The sequence below is a fragment of the Corvus moneduloides genome, chromosome 1 (genome assembly GCF_009650955.1).
Source record: "Corvus moneduloides isolate bCorMon1 chromosome 1, bCorMon1.pri, whole genome shotgun sequence".
Classification (NCBI taxonomy): Eukaryota; Metazoa; Chordata; class Aves; order Passeriformes; family Corvidae; genus Corvus; species Corvus moneduloides.
In genome coordinates, this window is record NC_045476.1 from 3,478,764 (window position 1) to 3,490,583 (window position 11,820).

An 11,820-nucleotide genomic window follows, 5' to 3' on the forward strand; every position below is an offset into this window, starting at 1 on the left:
TGGATGAGGATAAGAGCAAAGTGTCGGGAACAGCTTGATTTGTGTGACACAGGACACAAGAATGTCCCAGCTGGAATTTCTGTCTCCAGAACTGCAGCCTTGATGTTGACAGCAGGCATCTCACCATGGTTGTTAGATCACTGCTTGCCTCTGATCACACCCATCAATGTGGGGTTCCTGAAACTCTGAATATCAGTCCAGAAAGAAGTGGTGTCCTGTGGATAAAACCCAGAATATATATTTTTATCAAGATTTAACTCCGGTTGACAAATAAATACAACACAGCCCTTCTATCTCTTTCCTTCCTCCAATGGATTGGAGAAGACAATCAAGAAAGAAAAGAATGTAGAACTCATGGTTTAAGATAAGAACATTTCAATAATTAAGTAAAAGATAATGATAATGATAATTATTATAAAAAGGAGAGGGAGAGAGTGCCATAAAACCCAAAAAGACAAGTGATGCACAATGCAGTTGCTCACCACCCAGTGATTGATGCCAAACCCATCCCCTGGCTGTGATTAGCCCCACCTTCCCCCAGTTTATACACTGGGCATGGTTTCCCATGTTATGGAACATCCCTTTGGCCAGTTCAGGTCAGTGTCCTGGCCATGCTTCCCTCCAGCTTCTCATGTAGCTTCTCACTAGCAGAGCATGAGGCACTGAAAAGTCCTTGATTTAGGGTGAGCACAGCTTAGCAACAACCAAAACATCAGTGTGGTGTCAACATTGTCCTCCTGCTAAATCCAAAATACAGCACTGAACCAGCCACTAAAAAGAAAATTAGCTCTATTGGAGCCAAACCCAGGAGATTTTTGAAAACCTTTTGGATGAAGAATTTGGTTTTGATTTTGGTGTTGTGTTGTTTCTCCCCTTTCGGTACACATATAATCACTTTTATTTAGGTCATGAGGGATGACTTTTGATTATTTTTTTTTTAAGGAAATATTTTATTTTCCCTGAGTGTTACTATTGTGTGCATTGTCCATACTCCTATATAAACCTTTTTCCAAAAATTTTGTGACTAATTTTGGTTGGGGTTTTTTGTTTTCAGGTCAGTTTTCTTCTTGCTATAGAATAAACAGCTTTTTCCTTTTCCTTTTTTTTAGATTTTTCTTGTCTCTTCTAGAACCTCATTTGACCAGAAAGACCCAGCTATGAGTGTGAGGTAACTCACATCTCTGTGAGCATCTCATTCACACTGACAGAGCATGTACAGGCCATCCATCACCACTGGTTGGGTGATGATTTTGCAGCCCTGGAAGTTTCACAGGAACTGTGTCTGATTGTGAGTAAGTCCCTTACTACTGGGTCTATCTTCTGTGAGTTTGAAAAGGTCAGCAGTTCATTCCACTTGACCCGGACAAAAAGGCAGGCTTGTGGCTAAAGATGAGAGTTTGAGCAATAATTCTGCAGAGGGTGAAGAGGAACAGTTATGAAGGAAGAGAGGGAGCTGTTTATAAAACAATTTTATTTGTAAACCATCAGTGACATCAGAGAAGTATCAGCAAACAAAGTGCACAAGTGAGTTGAAAACTGTATTAAAAAATAACAAAACTCCATCCAGTAGCACCTTCATCTCCTCTGAAGCAATTGTAAAATTAGGAAAGGGAAAGAGTGATTAAAAAATCTTCAAAAGGCTCCAAGAAGGCAGAAGTACCAGATCACAGTGTTATCAGAGACAGTCAGGCTCCAAATAGTGAAAATATAGTGTTTATTGGTGTTTATTTATTTTCTATCCTTCCAGCTTGGACAAGAAAATTGGAATAACTCATCTCAAAGCAAGATTTTCTTGTTTCTTCTTTTTTCTTCCTTAATAGCTCTCTAGAGAAGAGCTGGTACAATATTCAGAGAGTACCATGTTGTGGTGCTTTATTTATAGTCACTACAAGGAACATATTTTGAGTAATGAAAAAGAAAAAGTAAAGGACATCTGAATTAAAAAAAAATAATAATTCTGCACAATGTGGAGAAGAAAGAAAAAATACCAAATCTAGTGGGACACCAGAGTATACTTTTAACTACTCACACATTTTATTGTTTGATGTAGATTTTTATTTTTTGATGTAGATCTTGCTAAGGCCTTGCCCTCCCTTTTTAAAATATTAAAAAAAACCCCACCGTTAGCACTACAGTGCAGCAAGGACCAGATTTAAACCCTCAAACCTAAACAAATAGTTATTAAGCTAGAAATATTTGCTATAACTTCATCCTGTGTAATTATGTCCATTAAAAAAATGGCAATAAATATATGAAAACTGTAACTCAGAGTATTTGCAAGTCTTAAGTAATTAAAGTTCACAGGAACTTTGTATGGTACTAAAATGTCACTTTTGCAGTTTTAATATTAAAATACTGAGACAGAGCTTGCTGCTAGTGATAGAGTTGATGCAAAAATACAATTAATTTTCACACACAACCCCTGTTTCAGAACAGAAGTTCTGTCCCAGTCAGAGGTAGGAAAACAGAGGCAACAACATCGCAGGCATTCAGAAATGTGAGTGAATTAGACCAGAAGTACCCAGAAAATAATGTTGAGATCTGAGTTCCTAATTCAGTCCAATATCTCCAAAAATCTCACCTAAGAGGAAGAAAAGGACTATTTGTGTGTTTGTCATCTACGTCATTTTAGGTGCAGGTTACCTGAATACTCTGAAGTCCTGCAAACATCCTGGGAGTTTTTGGGGGGTTGTTACCAGCTTTTACTTGGACATTGCTTCTCTTTTCTTCAGGATAACAAATATTGCCTAATATGATTTGTCTGAGACATGAATGGAATTGGTGGCTGGACCAGGAGCAAAGTCCTTCCTCCACTCTCATTTTCTAGACATTAGCTCATGTTCTTTGAAAGCTGCATGCTGCAACTTCACTGCTATCACAGTCTGCACTCAGCTTCAATTTGGGATGACTTGGCTTCTGCTGTGCTTAACTTGACCTCTTATCACAACCCAAGGAGGAGCTCTCGTTGTGTGTTTTCCCAGAACACAACAATATTGGCCCAGCCCCAAGCTGGCACTCTGCACCCTAGGCCCTGGCTAGGAAATGAGATCTGTAAATACACCCCCACACAAACACTCCTGTGTGCACACTCACACCCGTGCTCTGCTTCAGGCTCTGAGATGTGACAGTGACAGAGACACTGGAAAATCTCCAGAAGAGCTGCAAATTTATTTGAGATGTAAAAAAATCCCAACTTGATCCAGTGGGAAACATCAGTTCCCACTCTTGGTGGTTGTGAGGTCATTGAAGCCTTTCAGAAACCAGTGTTTGGTGAGTCCATATGGAAGAGTTGCTCCAAATTTTTAAATAAAGTTTAAGAAATCACTATTTTTCCTTTAACTGGACAGCATCCCTGGTGGTACCCCTTCCTTTCCCAGCTCCTTTCATTGCTGGCTATATTTATTAAAGGCAGACACCCAAGTCTTTGTGAGTAGGGATGGAGAAAACACACTGGGCATCCCACCCATCTGAACCTCCTGGCAAGACACTTGGGTCTCACTGTCTCCTTATTCTGCTGGTTTGAAGGATCTATTTTTCTTTTTCTTTAAAGAGCAGAGTCCTTCAGACTGGTCAGTAACAAGCCCTGTCTCTGGATGCCAAGGGGACAACACAGAGCCACTTTGTGAAGAAGAGAGAGTGGTCTAACTAAGAAGTGCACTTGGACGGTGCTGAAAGACATCTGTCAAGCTGTCAAAGGGTCCCTGCATCTCATTGGAGCCAGCCTTGGGAGAGAGAGCAGGGAAATCTCCATCCCCAAACTGTCTCTGTCACACTGGGAGGTTAAGAATTGGCCTTTGTCCTCGGTAAGAGCCAGGCAGGGGACAGGCAGCTCCTGGGAGAAACCTCTCTGTGTGCAATGTACTTGGGCCAAAATCGTGGCGATTTCCCTTGGCAAGCTGCACTGATCTTATCCCCTCCCAGTATCTTCAGGCTGTGTTTTGATTGTCTTCAAAGGGCATTTCTCTTGCTAAATCATGGTGTGTTCTGTTCATCCCTCTTTCCCAGTCAGTGAAAAGGATGCTGTGCAAGAAGCACCCAAAGGAACTCAATGTATTAACTCCCTGTGGCACAGGAGGGCTCTGATATGGCTGAGAACCCTGAAGACAATGTGCTTTCCACTACAGCAGGCCTTGGCTTGGCAAAGCTTTCCCATCAAGTGACTTATCTGCGTGGGCAGCAACACTTCCCTCTCCCACCTCAGCCATTGTCAACCTTCCAGTCACAACTGTAACCCAGTCTAGCAGCCGTCATTTATTTTGGCCCCCCCTCAGACTGTTTTAAGCTGTCTGACAAAGCCTTGAAATGACTTAATCCATGGAGAAAATGCTTAAAGATTACATTTGCTGGAGTAAATGCTGGGTTTAGATTTCCTGTCTCTCCCTTGCATCAGGGGAGGAGGTGTGTTCCTTGGTGACATAATGCCAGCAAACACAGGCTGGATAATATACCCACCATAGGATTTGTGCCTTTCTGCTGCTCTGATTGCACTGATACCTCTCTGCAAAAGGCTCAGAGGCCTCAAGTCCTGCCCTGACACATCAGGGATGTGGTTTCTTTGTTCAACACAAATGTTCTTCCGAACTCCATCACCGAAGGATGACACATGTCCTTCACCACTGCAATGTCACTGAATGTTTCCTCCTCACTGGAAGAGATGTGAGCTTTGCCTTCAGGTATTTAAGCCTGTGGTATGTCCCTATTTGTTTATCAGCCTAATTTTTATTGTCATTTCAATTTCTAACAATGTGGCTGGGTAAAGGCAAGAAATCAAGCAGGACATCCAGATATTTTCAGCCAGCTGTGAGACAGTAACTTCTGCAGCATTTTATGGAAATTCTCTAGACACAAATTAAGAAGGAAAGCTGGGTCTGTAAAATGCTTTAGAGCATCTTTTTCAAACCTGATATATTTAAGAAAAGTGTCTATATTCTGTGGGAAAAAATATAAAGGATTTCAAGACAAAGAGCATAATAGAAACAAAAGAAAGGGTCCATCATTCACGGTCCAAGTCAAAGTTGCTCAACTGGGAATGCTACTAGATATTTTAGCAGGGAAAATGAAAGAAGAAACTCCTAATTTTACCTACGCCAAAACATGGATGTCCTGGGTACATACATGGATGTGCCAGAAGCCCTGTGAGAAGGTGGGAGCAGAGCAGCCTAGTGCTGTTTGCCTGGGGTGCTGATGGGTGAAGGACATCAGCTTTGAAAGTCAACGAGGGAAGATGCTCCAGAAATGAGAGAACAAATTCCTACTAAAGCAGTGACAAAGGTGTGAAATGCATCATCGTCATCATCATCATCATCATCATCATCATCATCACGGACAGGTGCTAAGCAAAGAAAGGTACCAAGACCAGAGAGTTTGTGGATGTCTCATCCCTGAAACTGTTCAAGGCCAGGTAGAATTGGTGGCTGAGCGACCTGGTCTAACAAAATACGTCCTGGCCCGTGGCACGAGGTTGGAATGAGATGATCTTTAAGTTCCTTTTCAACCCAAACCAGTCTATGATTCTAAAATTGGGGCTGGCCCAATAACATATTCCAGTGTGAAGCAGAGGAGAAATCACGTCAGGTTAAAAGTTAAGGAAGAATATCTGAGATAAAAGATGATGGAAATATTATGAGGTGTGGAAGAAAGGGAGAGATGCAAAAACAATGCAGCATTTTGATGTTCTCTGTAGTGCAGCCAGCCCAGTCCCATCTCCAGTCTGCTTGGCTGAAGGAACAAAGCAGGGCAACCTTCCTGAAAGAGTCTGAAAAGAATCAGAGAACAGCTCCTGCTGTGGCTCATTTTTCAGTCTCCAGTTCTCCAGTTCAAACACAACAGGGGCTGTTTGTTCCCACAGTGCAGCCCTGACCTTAAAATCGTTCACGAGCTTTTGCAAACTGCAGCCCAGCTGGTTGCAGGGCTCCAGCCATTTGCTTCTATTTTTAAATCTCCAGGTTGCAGACGGTTTTCTTTAGTTACCACTCCTCTGGGATTGCCTTAAACAGAAGTGCACGGAGCAGCAAGGCCCCTGTTAGCATCCCAGGGATCCTGAGGGATTGAAGTGCAGCAGGAAAGGCAGCAGGGCTGATCTTGTACAAATGAGGGCATTTAAGGGAGCATCCATTCCTATGAAATTTCAACTCCGGCAGGGTTGGGAAGCTTCAGGCTTCCACATGTAACCATCAGACAGAAGTTGGGCCAGCTGAGTGAACTACCAGCTGGATTTGGAGAAGGAAAAATGGAACTGTCGGAGATTTCTTGGCTTTAGGTGGCTGTTGAACACCACAAACATGGACAGAGAAAGTTTTATATACAGAAATTTCACTTGCCCTCCTGTTAGAAACATTACTTTATATATCCAAATTCAAGGTTTCTCCAACAGCCTGGCACCCCATAGCCTGTCCTTCCTACTTCCATCTCCATTAGATCAGGTTTTGGCTCCAAAAATTCCCAGGGAATGTCTCCAGTTCTGTCCCATGGAAGACTGAGATCCTGACAATCTCTGCAGAACAGCCAAACTGCCTCCACCAGCCTGAGGCACAGATTAATCAGACAACTGTGTGCTAATATTTTAGTGTTCTACTGGATTTCTATTTCAGTAGAGGCAAATAATTTCTGTCTATATCTAAATGTGATTGAGAGGCAGTTGACACAGTTGAATATAAAATCCTTCTTTTTCACGAGACAAGGCTACATTTAAAGTCTTCTCCAGTGGTTGTCATTTTGTCAAGGAACTACATTTTATATTTGATAATTTATATATTTGCCTTTTAGATGTCAAACGTAGCTATAAGATGAAAACTGGAGTGTAAAGATCCATGTCAAATATTGCAAATGCTTTTATTTTTGTTGAAAATTGTATGATTTTTTAAAAAATATTCTATTCAGAACTACAGATCCTGTCTTGGTGTCCTGATTGCATAAATCTGTATAGGCATATACAAGGGAGACAGGTTTCTATTAGAGTCTATCAGGATCCCATCAATATTGTCAGGGAAGTCTCCAGTTATTCAGTTAAACCTAATTTTGTCATTTGAAGAGTTTCACGTTTCACTAAGTGAATCCAGTAGACTTGCAGTGACTTTAATGGGCCTTTAGAAAATCAGCCCACATGTGAACACCTGCCTTGCCAACATCTAAATTTTGAAGTCTTGGCTTGCAAGTCAAAATACATTTTCCCTGGAATTATACAGTGTCCTAATATTATTAAAAATAATAATCTGCTTCAAAACACTCACAGAATGCTGTATGAAAAGATAATGTTTCCCTCCCACATTAAAAAAAACCCTATAATTAAAAAAAAAAATCCAAAACCAAAAGCTATCCAAATCATGTTGATGAATTTAATATGAGCTGCCACCTGTATCTCCATCAAAACTCATCCAAGAGTTGTTTCATATCTTCACTGGGATAACAGGAGTTGGAGGTGTGTGTTCCACACAGGCTCATCAGTAATTTTACATAACTCTGGCCCACATCTGTGCGTTTCCATATGTCAGACTCCACGTACAAAATTTTGTACACCTACGTGCCCACTTTTTACCGAATCACATGGAAGTCATACTCCAGTCTGGGAATCCAGCTTGGAAGAGTGTGGGATCCCACTGGTTTCCATACCTCAGCTACCACGAAATCCCATACATTGCCAATTAATTAAACCTGCAGACTTTGCAGCTCTTCCATTTCTATTCTGTTTTCTTTATTCATGCAAAACATCAAAGTGACTGTACTAAGCAAAGCTTATAGGACTGGGAACTATTTAAATCATTTATGCTGGTTTATATTTGGAATAAATGCATAGTGGTGAAGCCCTACAGTTCTTCTGAGGCCATTATTAAAATTTAACAATGAATTCAATGTCTGAATGGGTTCAGGAAACAGCTATTATGTATCAAGGAGCCAAAGTCAAGGCTTTTTAACAATATTGGTCAAAAGCAGTTAATTGGACAAACAATCCTTTAGGGAAAGAAAGAGGTTATTGTTCATGCAGTGGAAACCACAGCATAATAATTAACCACTCTGGATGTTTTGACAAAAGGTCAGATGCAATAGAAGCACAAAGTGCTTGAAAATCCATGTGAGAAGTCCTCATGTGACAAGCCAACGTACTTGAAAAGGACTTAAACAGAACTCAAACATGTGAATCTTAAATACCCAAATCACTTAAGTGTTCACACAGGGACCAGGTTTTCTTTAGGGCCCCTCAATGCCAAAAGTTCAAGTTGTGGGCAGATTCACAGCTTCACTGCTGCCAAAGCTTGAGCAGGAGACAGAAATCAGTCATTTCTCCAAGTTCTCTGAAAATTGCCACTCCCTGACTGCACATTACAAGAGGACCAAAGGTGTCCCTCACCTTGTTGGAGTCCAGTTTTGGAAAAGCTCATTTCTGTGCACATACTGGGCAGAGAGAGGTGACAACTGAGAGTGATTCCCTCCTAAAATGTTACCGAGATGTATTATTTCAGGATATGTTTGTGTTAGTAAATATAATTGTCAAGTTCTTGTCTGCTGCTCCCAAGAACAAGTAGTATGATATGATAAAACACATAAACAACTGAAAAATAAAACAATAAACTCTACCCCTCCCATTCCAAGGTGGCTTCATCCAAACTGCATATGGCAAATCTTGAAAACTCTCGAGGAGGTGGTCTCTTAATTTTTTTTCAGTAGTAAAGTGCAACTCTCCCATTCCTTCCAGTCTTTTACCTACAAGCCATGAAAATGGAAATATGAACCTAGATTCATAAAGCATTTTCTGTGCATTCTCTAGGCAAAGGATAATTAAAAATGATGTAAATCTGGCAGCCTCAGCAATGACACAAATGGAAAAAAAAGTCCTTAGGGCAAAATACCCACCTGTTGCAAATAAATCGCAGTCTATCAGTTCAGGTCTCCTTTATCAATAATATTCACAAAGAAACACTCATTGAAGCACACTTTGAAGATTAACAGAACTGGAATGACATGGATTAGCAAGGAATATGTGTGAAATTGGCTCATCACAGGTCTTTTGGCTTTCACAGATTGAAATAGGTGTTTGAGATTCACTCCCTTGGCTGGATTGAGTCTTGACCAGGCAGAGCTGAGGTCAGGTCTCTTACAGCCCACATGAAAGCATTAATGGCCTCTCCCTAATATCACAAAAAAACCATTTCACATTGCCATGACAACACAAAACACTGTAAAGCCAGATAGGAATATAATTTAGTTCCTCTTTCACTCCTTGAACAATGTTAAATAATTCTGAGTAAATCAGATCTGGCTCCGAGACAGAAAACACAGTGACACTCTTCCCACACAGCCCTGATAGGTTATAGCATCAGGCAGGCCCATCATTCCTCTCTCTGCTTTATTTCATGCCAGGTTCTTCTTGATTAAATAATGCAAAATGGTAAAACAAAGAAAAAGTTTGGAGATCCCCAAAGGAAACCAAGTGTGTGCTGCAGCTCGCTGTTTTTATAGTAACATCTGTCTTTTGGACAGATTGGTACTTCCAAGTGCTCCATTTACTTTTCAGGGAAAAAAAAAATGAAATAAAAACTATGACTGTTTCCAGCAATTGCACTTAACAGCCACTTTTAGTCAAGAGTTGCTGTTTGGCTCCCATGCTTCCAGGAAACATTGTTCTGTTTGCTTTCAATGGCAAAGAAAAAAACGAAGTAATAAACAGTCCCTCCAGGTTTTTGTCTAGGAGCAAGGATACACCCTTTAGAGCAGGGAACTGAGCACGAGATGAAGGGAGGAGAGATTAAATGGAGGGATCAGCTCTAAATGGTACTTGTCCTTCTCATGACGTTGAAAATGAAGTGTAAAGGAAAGGACAAGAAAGGTAAGAATTTTCTAGAAATATTACAAAAAATGGGCCAGTATTATCACTACACTGATCATTTTCCACCAGCTTCTCAATTCCTGCCCTAAGACAAGAATAGAAACAAAACAGAGGAAAAAGGCACAATGAGGGCAATTCATGGCAAACTTTAGACCATGACAGATCAGGAAGTCCAGGAAATCACGAGCAGGGGAGTGTATTAAGTTTCTGGGGTTCTTTTTTATCCAAACCTATAAACCTCGTAACAAAATGATTGAAAAAGGTGACAACCTCTCATTCAAACCGGTATGGCTCCAGGGCAGTGAGGCACAGAGTTCAACCAAGGTGAAAGGAGAATGAATCCTTCTGAATGCTACTAAAATCCACAAAGCAGTCACCTTGTGTGCCCTGTGTCACTTCCCTCCATCCATTCTGTGTTCCTGTGTTTATTTTGTACTCTGCCCTTACCAAATTCTGGACTATACAGTAATTTATCACAGCATTACAGGCAGCAGGCGTGTAGAGCAACAGGAATGGCCATGGGCCGGCATCCATGGGTGCTTGGGAGTGGTCAGGAGTATAGGTCCCTGGGAAGTTTTACTTTCCAACAGCAAAAGGCAACCTTGAATTCAACAAAGATTTTGCCTTCTGAGGAACATCATTCATAGTCCTACATGGCAAATTAATTTCAAGAACCTAAAGCGAAGTGATCTCATAGATGGCTAATGTCTAATTCGTAATTAATCTATTTAAACAGAAGGTCTGTTTCATGATTCGGCTTTGGAAAGTCTATTAAATGATGCATTTGCCCCCAGATGGAATTCTGGGCTAATTTAGGTAATATCCGACAACTGTGTGCAAAAAATTTGGTACTTTCAAGGACATCCAGCTTGAACAAAGCCCAGAACCATTCTTGGCACAAATGTTTGCACAAAGATGTTTACACAAGCCCAGACTTCAGCTGAATCATAACATCGATATTCTTAATATAATTTATTGTGTGACACTTGGCACGTCCAAACTTCAGCTGGGTAAAAGCAGGGAAAACACTGAAATGCAATGAGAAACTCTGTATTTGTATTATTTTGTTATCCTAATTTTTAAAAACTATGAATTGTGACTGGTGCAGCTGGTGGATATGGAAGGACAATGGAAGCTTCCTGGAGTGTTGGCTGTCATTATGTTAGGTTTCAATTGCCTTTCTTTCCTTGCACGTGTTAAAAGTCTACATAGAGTCGAGCAACATGAAATCTAAAATTAAATTACCACAATTACAATGGGGAAGCAGAGTATGTGTTTAGCTCTAAAGATGGGTGGATAAAGTCAGGGCCCATATCTCCATAGATTGTTTATAGTCAGTGGAGCAACAGGGGTTTCTCAGTCATGAATCCAAAGCGCCTTCCTCAGCCTTCTTGCAAATTGTCTTGTGCTGGGACATCCAATGAGCAGAGGATGCCTTGTCAGTTGTGCAAACCACAGAGTGAGAACACCTGCACACCCCTGGGATGACAATGGTCCTTGGACAAAGCAAAATGGATCATCTTTGCACTGGTCAGCTGTACCCAGGAAAAGTTTGGGAGATTTGGGACAGCCCGTACAGGCACTGACACCCATGTTCCTGGACTTGGGAATATTTCCTTGTGCTTTTTCCTTTACAGACAGTGTAGGTATTTGGGATGCTGTGTGGTACCTGATGCGTGGTATTGAGACCATGATAAGTGGTCCCTGGATAATCTAGGGAAGCATCCACCCTTTATCATCTTAGGCAGTGAGGCCCTGGCACAGATATCCCAGTGAAGCTGTGGCTGCCCCATCCCCGGAGGTGTCTAAGGCCAAGCTGGATGGGGATTGGAGCAACCTGGGATAGTGGAAGGTGTCCCTAGGTGTTCCTAGGGTTTGGAACTAGATGATATTTAAGTTCCCTTCCAATCCAAATCATTCCAGGATTCTATGGCCTTTTCCTGTTAGAATGTGTGATAAATACAGAGGTTTGTGCCTGGGAGTCGCCAGGGCACAGACAA